The sequence below is a fragment of the Balaenoptera ricei genome, chromosome 21, assembly GCF_028023285.1.
Source record: "Balaenoptera ricei isolate mBalRic1 chromosome 21, mBalRic1.hap2, whole genome shotgun sequence".
NCBI classification, from domain to species: domain Eukaryota; kingdom Metazoa; phylum Chordata; class Mammalia; order Artiodactyla; family Balaenopteridae; genus Balaenoptera; species Balaenoptera ricei.
This window is the reverse complement of record NC_082659.1, coordinates 21,419,405-21,432,874: the sequence shown is the minus strand read 5'-3', so window position 1 is coordinate 21,432,874 and position 13,470 is coordinate 21,419,405. Positions and strand designations below refer to the sequence as shown.

General features: G+C 38.9%; 1 protein-coding gene across 4 annotated transcripts in view; it reads right to left on the bottom strand.

Moving 5' to 3' along the window:
* The window catches only part of DLC1 (DLC1 Rho GTPase activating protein), a 406,041-nt gene that overhangs the window by 207,982 nt on the left and 184,589 nt on the right, over positions 1 to 13,470 (bottom strand). The window lies entirely within an intron of this gene.

Here is a 13,470-nt window from a genome sequence, read left to right as displayed (position 1 = left end):
GCCACGGAGTAACTAAGCCCATGCACCACAACTACTGAGCCTGCGCTCTAGAGCCCGTGAGCCACAACTACTGAGCCCATGCGCCATAACTACTGAAGCCCTCGTGCCTAGAGCCCATGCTCCACCACAAGAGAAGCCACTGAAATGAGAAGCCCACGCACAAGAGTAGCTCCCATTCGCCGCAACTAGAGAAAGCCTACATGCAGCAACAAAGACCCAAGGCAGCCAAAAATAAATAAATTAATTAATTAATTAAAAAAAGAAAAGAAAATGAAAAGAGGATATCAAAGAGGTATCTGCACTCCCATATTCATTGCAACATTATTCACAATGGCCAAGATATGGTAACAGCCTCAGTGTCCATCAATGGATAAATGGGTAAACAAGATGTGGGGTGTGTGTGTGTGTGTGTGTGTGTGTGTGTGTGTGTGTGTAATGGTATATTATTCATAAATGAATAAGAAGGAAATAGTACCATTTGCAATAACATGTACCTTGAAGGCATTATGCTAAGTGAAATGAGCCTGACAGAGAAAGACAAATACAACATGGTATTTTTAATATGTGGATTCTTTAAAAAAAAAAAAAGTGTGCAACTGATAGTATGAGAGAGTAGAAAAGTGGTTGCCAGGGGCTGGTGGAGTGGGCGAAATAGGGAAGGATTAGTAAAAGGGTATAAACTTTCAGCTGTATGATGAATAAGATCTGATGAACTAATGAAAGCATGGTGATTATAGTTGATAACATTGTACTATATAATTGATATTTGTTAAGAGAGTAGAACTTAAATATTCCCACCCCCCAAAAAGTATATGAGGTGATGGATGTGTTAATTAACTAAAGGGGGAATCCTTTCACAATGTATACATATATCAAATCACTACAGTGTACACTTTAAATATCTTACAATTTTATTTGACAACTACACCTCAATAAAGCTGAAAAGAAAAAAGAGTTGTGGAACTATTGGTAAAGTCACGAGAGCCAGTTATGCTAATGCTAAATCAGTCATGTAATTGTTTTCCTCTCTGACGACAGACCCGTCTTACCCTTAAAAGATACTGGCAATAAATGAGACTAAAAACACGTTTGAATTGGGGTTGAATTTTTGTAGTTCGATTTCTTTGTCCTATTTTGGAAGGCAGAAAAAGTAAATTGTTTGGTTAGTGTCTGGGCTTTCAAGTCTCTGCTCTGTCCCCTCGAGGTTCAGATTCCTCCTTTATAAAAGGGGGATAAACACCTCTACTTCACAGGGCTGCTGAAAGGACTAAATGTAGTAGCTTCTGTAAAGCACATGAGGTCCCTGGGAAAAGGGAGCTGCTCTTACTATTTGTTACTATGGGCACTGGGCCAATGGGCCAAATTACTGATATGAGAGGTTTAGAAGTTCAATTCCCAGTAACTATTATCTATCCCTATTATTTAGAAAATAGAGTTCAGAATGAGATGTCTTCAACAGACTTTAAAGTAGAACAGTATAGTTCTACTCCTTGTCAATACCCTAAAACAAACTAAGGAAGTGAGCTTTTGGTTGCCATTCACCTCAGTTACTCATGTATAAAATACAGTTAGCATGAGTGTATTAACTGTTATTGGAAGCGTTTTATAAATCTATCCAGCCCACTGGGATCTGACGCCTTCTACTCCACAGCCACTGACCACACAAGATGTCTACAAGCATGTCTCTCTCCCCTTCTTTAGGGGACAAAGTCCTCAGAGTTGAAGTAAGAAAACTAGGCTCAAATGGGTAATTAATTTTGTTGCAAATGTGTGTGTGTGCACACATATGCGTGGGTGTGTGTGTGTGTGAGAGAGAGAGAGAGAGAGAGAGAGAGAGAGAGAGAGAGAGAGAGAGGAAGGCTCCCGTGCACCTCTGTTGTAGATCAGCCTAAGGAAATAATAATATCAATCTTCATTTCTGGAAATATCAAAGATCAAGACACCTGTATCTTTGTGAGATACTGATTATTTTTGAGATCCTCACCTTTGGAATTTACAGGATTTGGAGATTGAAGTAATTTCTCAAATAAGGGAAAAAATCTTTCTACAGATAAAAAAATAGAGGGGGTTTTGTTTTGGCAAGGTTGATCCACAGTGAAAGCATATTTTGACTTAATCTTGATCTACATTTAGTTGTTCACTTTTTGTTCTCTGGGTGTGAACACGGACTCTGTGTCCTGGCAAAGATGCAGCCATGAAGAGAATATTAGGTTATTAAATGGCAGAGTGGAGAACCATGTCCAGAGACCAGGGCATCAGAGGGACTGCACAGGCTGTAAGCATCTTCCTCAGCATCCTTTCATTTATAGCAGGATCATCTGATTTTTCCTCTGTTTCAAGAACTTCTCTGATTCTATACTCCCTTGAAAAGAAAGTCTTCCTATAGTTTTGGTGATGTTTGATTACTTTTTTTTTTTTTTTTTTTTAATAGGGAGAGAATAACTTCTTGTTGTTTTTTATTTATTTATTTATTTATATTTATTTTTTGGCTGTGTTGGGTCTTCGTTCCTGTGCGAGGGCTTTCTCCAGTTGCGGCAAGCGGGGGCCACTCTTCATCGTGGTGCGCAGGCCTCTCACTGCCGCGGCCTCTCTCGTTGCGGAGCACAGGCTCCAGACGCGCAGGCTCAGCAATTGTGGCTCACGGGCCTAGTTGCTCCGCGGCATGTGGGATCCTCCCAGACCAGGGCTCGAACCGTGTCCCCTGCATTGGCAGGCGGATTCCCAACCACTGCGCCACCAGGGAAGCCCCTGATTACTTTTTATGTCTATATTTTGGGAAAGGTCTAAAAATGGAATTAAATCCATACTATATATTACATTTTAAGCCTAGCCCCTAGATTTGCCCCCTGACTGGAGATCAGGGCCTTTAAATTAAATTTTCTCTTTTTTTTTAAGCAAATAAACAACAAAACAAAACAGAAACCCTTTCATTGACAAGATTGCAAAGGTTGGTGATAGGTAATTAAAGGACGTTCATGGAGAAAGTCCCTCAGTGTATGAAGAGCTAACACTTACTAGGTTCTCAGAACGTACAAGGTACGGTTTTAAGCTCTTACCTGCATAAACTCACTCAATCCTTAGACCAACTCCATGAAGTCTTAAAAAACAGAGTAACTTTTGCAAGGTCACAGTAATGGAATGGAAGCCAGGACACAACAACTGGCACACTGACCTCTGAGATCACTAATTTCAAAATACTAATCAGAATATTTTGAAATGAAGGAGGAGAAAGGTTTGGAGAGGTCCTATGAGCAGACATTGACTTAGATTACAAAATATTTGTGCAGAAGTATCTGTATGAGACATTTAGAAATTCTCTAAGTAAGCTCTCTCTTCTTATAGCTAAGGCATTTTAGGCAAATTGAATGTCTTACACCAAATCACAAGTTGACCAGTGACAGGCCTTTTCCATATTTTATTCTATTTGATTACAAAATGTGTAACCAAGCATGGATAAGTAAATATTTAATAAAAATGTTAATCAATGAGCTACCCTACAAACAAAAATATTTTAGCCTCCATATAGCCAAAGCCAATACGTCATGTAGACAATGCCAGTTACTTTAGAATCTTACCCCATGTTCTGCATGAATTTTTAAGCTACCAAAGCTCACTTCCATTAAATAACTTCAATGGCCATATTATTATGTGGAGAAAGAAAAGTCAAAGTTTAATGTACCCAAGATTTAATAACTTCTCTTTTAAAGTAAAACCACATAGTAATAACAGCTGGATATCCCTCAGCTGATTTATCTTTGAATTTGAGGGAGAATTGTCTCTTTAGAAAATGGTTTATGAATACATTGATTAGATTTGTGAAATTTCCCAGAGATGAAAGGCATTAACTTAAAAAAAAATGCTGACACTTGGTTTTCAATTAATTAAAGCTATTGGTTGATTCTTTTTTTTTTTTTTTTTTTTTAAATAAATTTATTTGTTTATTTTTGGCTGCGCTGGGTCTTCGCCTCTGTGCGAGGGCTTTCTCCAGTTGCGGCAAGCGGGGGCCACTCTTCATCGCGGTGCGCGGGCCTCTCACTATCGTGGCCTCCCTTGTTGCGGAGCACAGGCTCCAGACGCGCAGGCTCAGTAGTTGTGGCTCACGGGCCTAGCTGCTCTGCGGCATGTGGGATCCTCCCAGACCAGGGCTCGAACCCGTGTCCCCTGCATTGGCAGGCGGACTCTCAACCGCTGCGCCACCAGGGAAGCCCAATTGGTTGATTCTTAATTAGATGCCTCATATTATTCTATGTACAAAAGCCCTAAGCAAAGTTTTCTTCTTTGTGGAATTCACAATCCAATTGAAGAAGATACATGAGAATAGTTCCATGCAGAGGTTGCTGAATGACAGTGACTAGCACCCTCATTGGTGTGACATTAATAGGTATAGGAAGATAGTAGGTAATTAGGACTACCTGGGTGGAAACGGAATGGTTTTCCTGGACATTGAACCCATGGGGAGGAAGTGCTGGTGAGGAGATTACTTTTTGTCTTTGACTGAGAAGTGGCATGGCTAGATCTGGGATCATGTCCTGAGGTTTCATAGTCTAATATCTGTTCCTGAGTTTGGGGAAAAAACATTTCATGAAAGCTGCCTGTATCATCTGGTACAGAGTAGGTGTTCATCAAACCTTTGTGGGATTAAAATGCCAAGTGTGTATTTGTATATATAGTTTAAATAACATGTATGACTTGCTTATGAGAAAGCTCCCATAAAAAGCATATTTTTGAATTCATTAGGGGTTTTTGTTAATAGCTGCCATATGTTTCATTTGAACTGTATCCTCAGGAAGTGATTTAACATTTCTGGCAATAAAGCAATTAAAGAGGATTTTCCTGCTGGCCATATGGGTTCGCTGTAACTTCATATTTTCTTCTCTCATTTCTCAATGGAACAAAGGGAAGTCTACTAATAACTTCCAAATGAGAGAAGAAAATTATTCATGGTCTTTTGTTATTTTTCTCTGTGATATTCAAATGATAACAACTTTTCCTATGGCTGTACTGACCCTCCAGTAGTTCTCCACATGCAAAGATTTTCACTTATGTTGACTTGTTAAGGTATTTTACAATTGAATTTTTTAAAAGCCATTAAAGAGAAACTTTTTAGTAAAAGGGGAGGAAACAATTTGCTTTCTCTAAATGAGGTCTTTTAAAGCTGTGTGTGGGAGCTTGGACTGTGTGTGTGTCTGTTTATGTTTTTAGACATGAAATGTGGCTGGGGAAATGCTCATTTTGACGTGCCCTGCGGAAATGTTGTAGACATATGTTGATTCATTTGGTCTGTCGCTAGAATGGCTTTCTGCACTTACAGAAGGACCTCAGCTGGATACCTTTTAGGAATTTACACCAACTACACAGAAGCTGCTAACATAAATGGTAACATAAGTAATGGGTGTGGTAACTGAATCCATTTTCATATAATGACAATTGAAACATTCTAACTGATTCAATTTCATCTTGATGATTTCAGGTGAAAATAGAGTAGGATTTTTCCTCTTTAACATGTTATTTTTATTAATATGTCATGTCATATAACTTATTTAATATAAATTAATATATATAATATATACTATATAAATGCATTTATATATCACCTATATAAATTATTTTCTTCTTAGTGTTTTATAATCGGGATAGACTACTACCATTAAGAAGGCGCTTTGAGGGAATTCCCCAGCGGTCCAGTGGTTAGGACTCTGTGCTTCCACCGCAGGGGGCACGGGATTCTATCTGGCTGGTCCCACAAACCACGCAGCATGGCCAAAAAAAAAGGCCCTTTGAAAGTCAACCCCTTCGAAAACTGGACAGCTATGACAGGCTGAAAGATTCTACTTGTAGATTCCATGTAGGGAAAAAATGCTACCACTTATTTTGTGCTTTCTCTCTTTATAGGCAGTGCTTGTTTTGCATGTTTTCAAATATTAGAGATGCTCATGCAGAAGTGTCTGGAATATTCTGTTTTGTTCTATAGGAATTTCCTCTATTTGCCTTTTTAAAAATAGGAAGAATCAGTGACAGAGTAAATTATTCCTTTCCCTTGAAAACATTCACTTTTATTCCCACAAAAATATTTTACAGTAAATTTCAAAATGGTTAATTACATCCTTAGAAATTGCAGGCAAATGTCCCTCAGTGATGGAACGGCCTCAGTCTCAGATAAGAGCACAAGAGCCCATTGTGGGCACAATGGGCAACAGGAAGAGGTTGGGGAGTCACATTTTTTGGGAACACATGAAAGACAACATTAAAGAAAAGAAGGTACACTGGAAAATGCGTTTGTTTCCATGTCTATTTAAAGACTCTTTTGAAATCACTCCAGTCTGTGATATTGTTAACCAGTCAATGATTTCTGTTTGCTTTCATCTGAACAAAGAAGTTCATTGAGAAGCTGTGTCTGATTGGCAATCTGATATCATCTGTTTTGGTTTACGAAGTCTTTCTCCAGCTTTGACAGTCATCGTTCTTTCACTGAAAACATAGACTTTATTTTTAGAGCAGTTTTAGGTTTACAACGAAACTGAGAGGAAGGTACAGAGTTTTCACTTAAATCCTCTGCCCCACACATGCAGAGCCTCACTATTAGCAACAGCCCCCAGCAGAGTGGTACATCTGTTACAACTGATGAATCTACACCATCACATTATTAGCACTCCAAGTCTATAGTTTATATTCGGGTTCACTTTTGCTGTGGTCTACTCTACAGGTTTGGACAAATGTATAAGGATACGTATCTACCATTATAGTATCATACAGAACAGTTTCATGGCTCTAAAAATCCTCTGTGCTCTATTCATCCCTCTCTCCTCCCTAACTCTTGGTGACCACAGGTGTTTTTACTGTCCCCATAGTTTTGCCTTTTCCAGAATGTCATATATTTGGAATCATATGGAATGTAGCCTTTTCAGATTGCCTTTTTTCACTTAGTAATATGCATTTAAAGGTTCCTCTATGTCTTTTCATGGCTTGATAGCTCATTTCTTCTTAGCACTGGATGATCTTCCATTGTGTGCTGAAGGACATCTTGGTTGCTTCTAGGTTCTGGCAATTAATTATGAATAAAGCTCCTATAAATATCTATGTGCAAGTTTTTGTATGAACATAAGTTTTCAACTTCATTGTATAAATACCAAAGAGTACAATTGCTGTTAAGAGTATGTTTAGTTTTGGAATGTTCATTTTTTGATGACATAAAATTATGAATAATTGTTTTAATATACATCAGAGTGGGTTTGACTTTATGACTTCTACAGTCTCGTCTGTGACAGTGTGTGAGATTCATGTGCAGAGAACAAAGTTCTTACTTTAATATATGGTTATATTCTAAAGACAACTAGTGATAAACTGACTCTTTTCCTGACCCTTCCCAGATATAATAACCTAACAAACACCTCCCTTTCAAGAACAGCACATAGGCTGCTCACTCGTTTAACAAAATGCACTCAGACCCAAGTGGCTTGGGACAGCTGACTCCTGACTTCAGATGCCCTACCCATCCTTGGTGTACCAGCTAGCTGTGCTCTGGTACCATCTGCAGCCTGCAGGATACACAGAGTCTGATGGGGTAGGAGGGAATTGTGGGTTAGGTGTATGTGACATATGCATATATGAAATGTGCAGGGAAGCAGAGGTGGAGCAGTTTCGTCACAGAATGTATAGAGTAGTAGAGGCTTTCCTGCGACAGCTGTGTTTGTCATTTATTGAATGGTATAAAAATCTACAACAGTTATGTAATTGTTGGGTAGCAACTTTCTTTTTTTTGCAGTAGTTACAATTTTAACAACTCCTTTAACTCTCAAAAGTGTCCCAGTTTGGATGATAAATTATATGGGAACACTTTGCATGGATTCATCAACAGCATCCCATGTCTCTGGCTTCAGGGTAGGTTGGCCTATGGGGAGCCCCAGTAGGGGATATAAGGCTGTGATATTGTCATTTATAATAAGAAATACATCTTTTTGATCTTCCATCTCATTCCTAGCATAGAGCTCTTAAAACCCTTGGAATTTCCTAAGTTAGGAGAGTGATAAAAGTGTCTTTTGTTACGTTAATGAGGTGGCTCTTTGACCCCACCCAGGATGGGGGCTGGCTGCCAGCGAAGCCAACCAGCCTCCTGGGAGGGGAGGGGGCTGGGGATTGAGTTCAATCGCCAGTGGTCAATGATTTAATCAATCATGGCTATGTAAGGAACCTCCATGAAAACCCAAATGGACAGTGCTTGGAGAGCTTCTGGGTTGATGGACACTTGGAGATTTAGGGAGACTGGTGCACTTGGAGAGGGCATAGAAGCTCCTCATCCTTTCCTCATACCTAGCCCTTTGCAACTTTTCCATCTGGCTGTCCCTGAGTTACATCCTTTTACAACAAACCAGTGGTCTAGTAGGTAAAATGTTTCTCTGAGTTCTGTAAGCCACTCTATCAGCTTAATTCAACCCAAGGAGGGGGTCATAGGAGCCTCCGATCTATAGCCTGTTGGTCTGAAGCACAGGTGATAACCTGGGCTTGCAACTGGCAACTGAAGTGGGGAGGGAGGGGTAGTTTGTGTGACTGAGCCCTTAACATGTGGGATCTGATGTGATCTCCAGGTGGATACTGTCAGGATTGAGTTGAACAGTAGGACACCCAGGAGGTGTCTGGAGAATTGCTTGGCGGTGTGGAGGAAACCCTCTCCCACACTGGGAATTGGTTCTAGAACCTCTTCAAAGGGGGACGAGTATTTATTCCCCTGGATCCTACATGGCATAGTTGCCTTGAACTGGTTGTGTCCTTTTACCCAAGGTCATTGCTCTTCTCAAGCAGCTGACTTTGCAGACTTTTCCCCTCTGGGTTCTGTTAACTGTTTATTTCTCTTTGGGGCCTTGAGGTGGTGATGGCTCAGCTAGGACTAAGCCCCACAGGTTACAGTACTGACCCTTGTGTTTCTCCTTCCGTACACCTTTGTAAATAGCTCCTTTGTAACTAATCCTTCCCCATATAATCCTATTTTAAGTGTTCCTTCTATTTCTTACTGGAGCCCTGATTGGTACACTTCTATTCCTTTCTTTCTTCTATGAATGTGCATGAAAATTCCATTTCTCTTCCTGTCCCCCTCTCTCTGTGTGGGGCATTATGTAGGGCACAGATTGTAATAAATGAAAAAGTCTTAAGAACCACTGATGTGTCTTTAATGTCTAACTTAGTCCCAGAAAATTGCATTTCAAAATGGTCAGTGAATTCTGAGCCTTCTGTGAGATGAAATTTGTGACACTGACACATTTTCCACTTATGCTAATGTTGACAAGGTTAGAATCATTGAGTGTAATATTTGGGGAGAGTAATGCACTCAGAGAGGCCATGAAAGCTTATAAGATATAAGATTAAGTAATAATATTAACAATTAGCCACATTTTTGTTTATAAACTTAGATGGAAGAATAATTATCCATAGCAAGCATGAAATCATTAGTGTCCCGGTTGAATTGCTTCAATACTAATTTTCTATAGAAAACTTGTTAAGTGTATTTTGCACATTAGCCATAAAAGTGAAGACTTTGTAGACACAGCACGGCTAACTGAAATTTACACATAACTTGAGAAGTTAGATAAAAATTTGACATCATCATTAACTAAATGTTTTACTAAATATGTTTCCAACAAATATTTATCAAAGGCTGAGTAGGAGATAGGAGATGGTGGGAGAAGGCAATGATTTAGAGTTCTAGGGAAAAGACAGGGATGAAATGACCACATGCAGCACTTTTTTAACCAATATCACTAAGGAATGAGTGCTCACGTCTTTTGTGGGCTGTGTATAGAGGCGGGGGAAAAAAAGGCAGGGTGGGGAGGGCCTGGATTAAAGGCACTAGGCAAGGCCAAATAGGAAGGGAGAGTATAGAAGGGGAGATGTTTGAATCTGGACTATTAAGAGACCTGCATTTACAAGGGCAGGCAGAAGCCGAAGAGAAGGGAAAGAGGTTGAGAAAAGAAAGGTAGAGAGAGAAGCTGGTCAAGAAGAGGCACATGAAAGTAGGCATCAGAGGGGTCAGCATTTCATGAATAGCTAGACAAAATGATAGTAAAATGCCTCAATGCCACAGGGAATAGGCAACACATAGTAAGAGGTGACCCTTATCCAGCACGTCCTCTGTGCCAGGCACTTTTCTAAGCACTTGGCACATTTTAACTCATATAATATTAATAACTAACCCTACAAAGAGAGAACTGTCACTATTCCACTTTATATATGAGGAAACCAAGTCATATAGAGACAAGGCGACTTACTTGCCCAAGGTCTCACCATTTGTAAATGGTCAAGCCAAGTACTGAATGCAATACTTTAGCCCAGATTGTCTGTGTTCTTAACCTCTATACTACACAGCTTCTTTTGGACTTTTCTGTAAATACCTGCCACCATAGGTAGCAACAGGAAAAAAAAAAAAAAGGAAGTTAGAAACCAAAGATATTGGTATTGTTTTTAATTACTGAGGAAGAAAAAAAACCTAACTGGAATGTGGGCTTAAAGGAGTAATTGACCATTCATCGTCCTCGAGATGCCTAAACAGGTGGGTGCCGTGGATTTGAAAGGAGCAGGGAACTTTAACACAAAGTGAGCCCTGGCACATTTTCCTTTTCTACATGTCAGTCCTGGGCAGGCTGCCCTTTCCCCCTCTTCCTTTGCAATCAGACATTGCTGGCTAAGAGTTCATGTCCTGGAATAAAAGGAGAAATCACTTAATTTTTATGACCACACTAGAAAATGTTTATACACTTTCACGAGACAGTTGAATGCTCTGTAGTTTAGCCTCATGTAATGTCTCTCTTCCAAAGCATCACAACTAAGTGAAGCTCTATCCAAAGCCGGTGCTGACAAAGGAGCACTTCAAATGGAGCTAGTTTTTGCAGATCTGGAATTTTTCATCAATCAGCAGGGATGCCCAAGGGCTGATTTATACTTAGAATGGGTATACCTTTCATCAAAGTCAAAAGTAATTGGTTTAGTGGTTGTTTAGTTTATAAACATGTTTGTGATTATGAGTACATCAACAAAATAAAAACATCCCACAAAAATGAAAGCAATATAGGAAGCATAGAATAGACACTTGACCCTAGAAAGTAACTGCATGATAACTGAGATCCCATTTTCCCCCATGGCAAAGAATGCTTGCAAAACATCATGCCCTCAACACCACCCCATTATTGTCTGCTTTCCCCAACCCACTGCTTTCAGGATCCTCCTCCAAACATTGTTCAACTCTGTGACTATTAAGGCTGACAAAAAGCTGGTTTGGGTTTCAAATGATCAAATTGGCACTAAGTCAAATGATTTCTGTTCTGAACATCAGCAAAATGCTGCTTTATTATCTTAAACCTCTTCCTGATCTCCATTTGGAATATTTGGCCTCTTGGTGACTTCTGCTCTCTATGAAATGGGTTAAAAACTTGTTCTATCAATTCTTCACTTTGAGAACTTAGGCTCCTGTTGGGGTAACGCTAAACCTTTGTATTGAGTGCCCAACTTCATCCAATGATCTATTTTCTGTACTTAACAAACGAACATATTTGGTAACATGTTTTAAAATTAAAATATGAAAACAATGTCATATTTTCCATTTTTAAGGATTACAATGCAGTGAAATCCCCAAACCACAAAACTGATATCATCCCAATTACTTAAAATGCAAAATCTAGTACTAAGAAAGAATAACACATTTTTGAATACTTATGTTTATTAATCTATGCACTAAACAGGGAAACAGTCAATAAAGGGACTGGAGATGGTAAAGTGATTCCAAAGTGAAGCAGTTCAGTGCATTTGGGTAACAGAATGGTTCCCTCTGTAATGAGGCCTTTTTTCTCTTTCCTATGAGCCACTGTCTTTTCTATAGGAAGTTACCATTATATGAGCCCTGACTCAGGAGCATAATTCATCCAGTTCTCAGGGTTTTCTGAAATTTCTATCTTTATTTAGGTAAGAAACAAATATACTTTTTAAAGTGTCTGTTATTTGCAGGCTCTCCTGATAATGATTCACATCAAATCCACATGGCCCAGATGAAAGAGTGACCTATTTTTAAGTGTCTTTTGTAGGAATTCAGTAAATGTACTACATTCTCTGGTAGGCCTACTTTTAATTCCCACAACTGTTTTCCTTACTATTTGGGTCAAAATTCAATTAACAAACAGTACTTTTCCATATATTCTCCACGCTGAGAACCTTGAGTACTGGAAAATGAAAGATTTATTGAAGTAGGCCTGAAAAATATTTCTATTCAAATGCCTTATTTACATTAGGGTTTTGAACATGTATTTTTTTCAAGAACTATAGTAAATTTTCTTATGATGGGCAAAATTCAGAATAAAAATAAATCAAAATTGCTTTTATTATGCTTTAATTTGTTAATCAAGATATTTAAGATAATATCTACTGGCTCTTCTAGGTGGTACCTACTGCTATACAATACCCTTGATCATTTTGCCTTTGAAAAACAGCCATATGTCAGTTGTTAAAATAAACAAATATTATAGTCTTAGTTGTTATACTTAAATGTTTGGAAGCATTTTGCTCTACTCAGGCAAGGACCATAGTATTTTTATCTATTTTTACCTCCTGTAAAACTTTTGTACTCTGATGGGCACAAACTGTTACACTGAATTTAGATTATTACCTTGGATTTCATATAGAGCTAACATTCTACCATATAATTAACCCCCAAAGGACTTAAATTGGGTATTTAGAGAACTCAGAGCTAGTTCTGCAGCCTCAAGAAAATTAAACACTTTAGATCACAGTTTTTTTAGTTATAAAGTTTTAGCATATCTTTAAAGTTCCAAACATTAAATAATTCTTAATTTGTGCTGAAACGTCAGAGTTTCTCTTGAAAATGTCTGTCAGCAAGAAACTTAGCCAAACTGAAACCATATGAGTTCTAGGAAGTAATATTTCTTTACTGCATAGAGATGCTATCACCCATAGAGTTTACTGTGATGGTTTTTATATATGTTCACAAATCTTTGACTCTCCTTCCTTTAAAAGGTGGAGACTCATTCCTTTCTCTAATAAAGTATGGTGAAGTGTGACTTCTGACATGATGTTATACAAAGCATTGCAGCTTCCCCCTTGCGCTCTCTTTTGTGTGGCCTGCGCTGGGATAAGCTAGTTGCCGCATCATGAGGACACTTAAGTCCCCCTATGTGGTTCACATGGCAAGGAACCAAAGCCTCCGGCCAACAGCCAAGTGAGTGAGCCATATTGGAAACAGATCCTCCGATCCTAGTCACGCCTTCAGAAATCTTGACAGCAACCTCAGGACAGATGCTAAGGCAGAACCACCCAACTAAGCTGCTCCTGAATTTCTGACCCACAGCAACTGTGTGGGATTATTCATTGTTATTTTAAGTTGCTAAATTTCGGGGTAATTTGATATGCAGCAATAAATAACAAATCCATTTACCTATATATTTAAATGAGGAATTTATGAATATCTTTTGCACACAT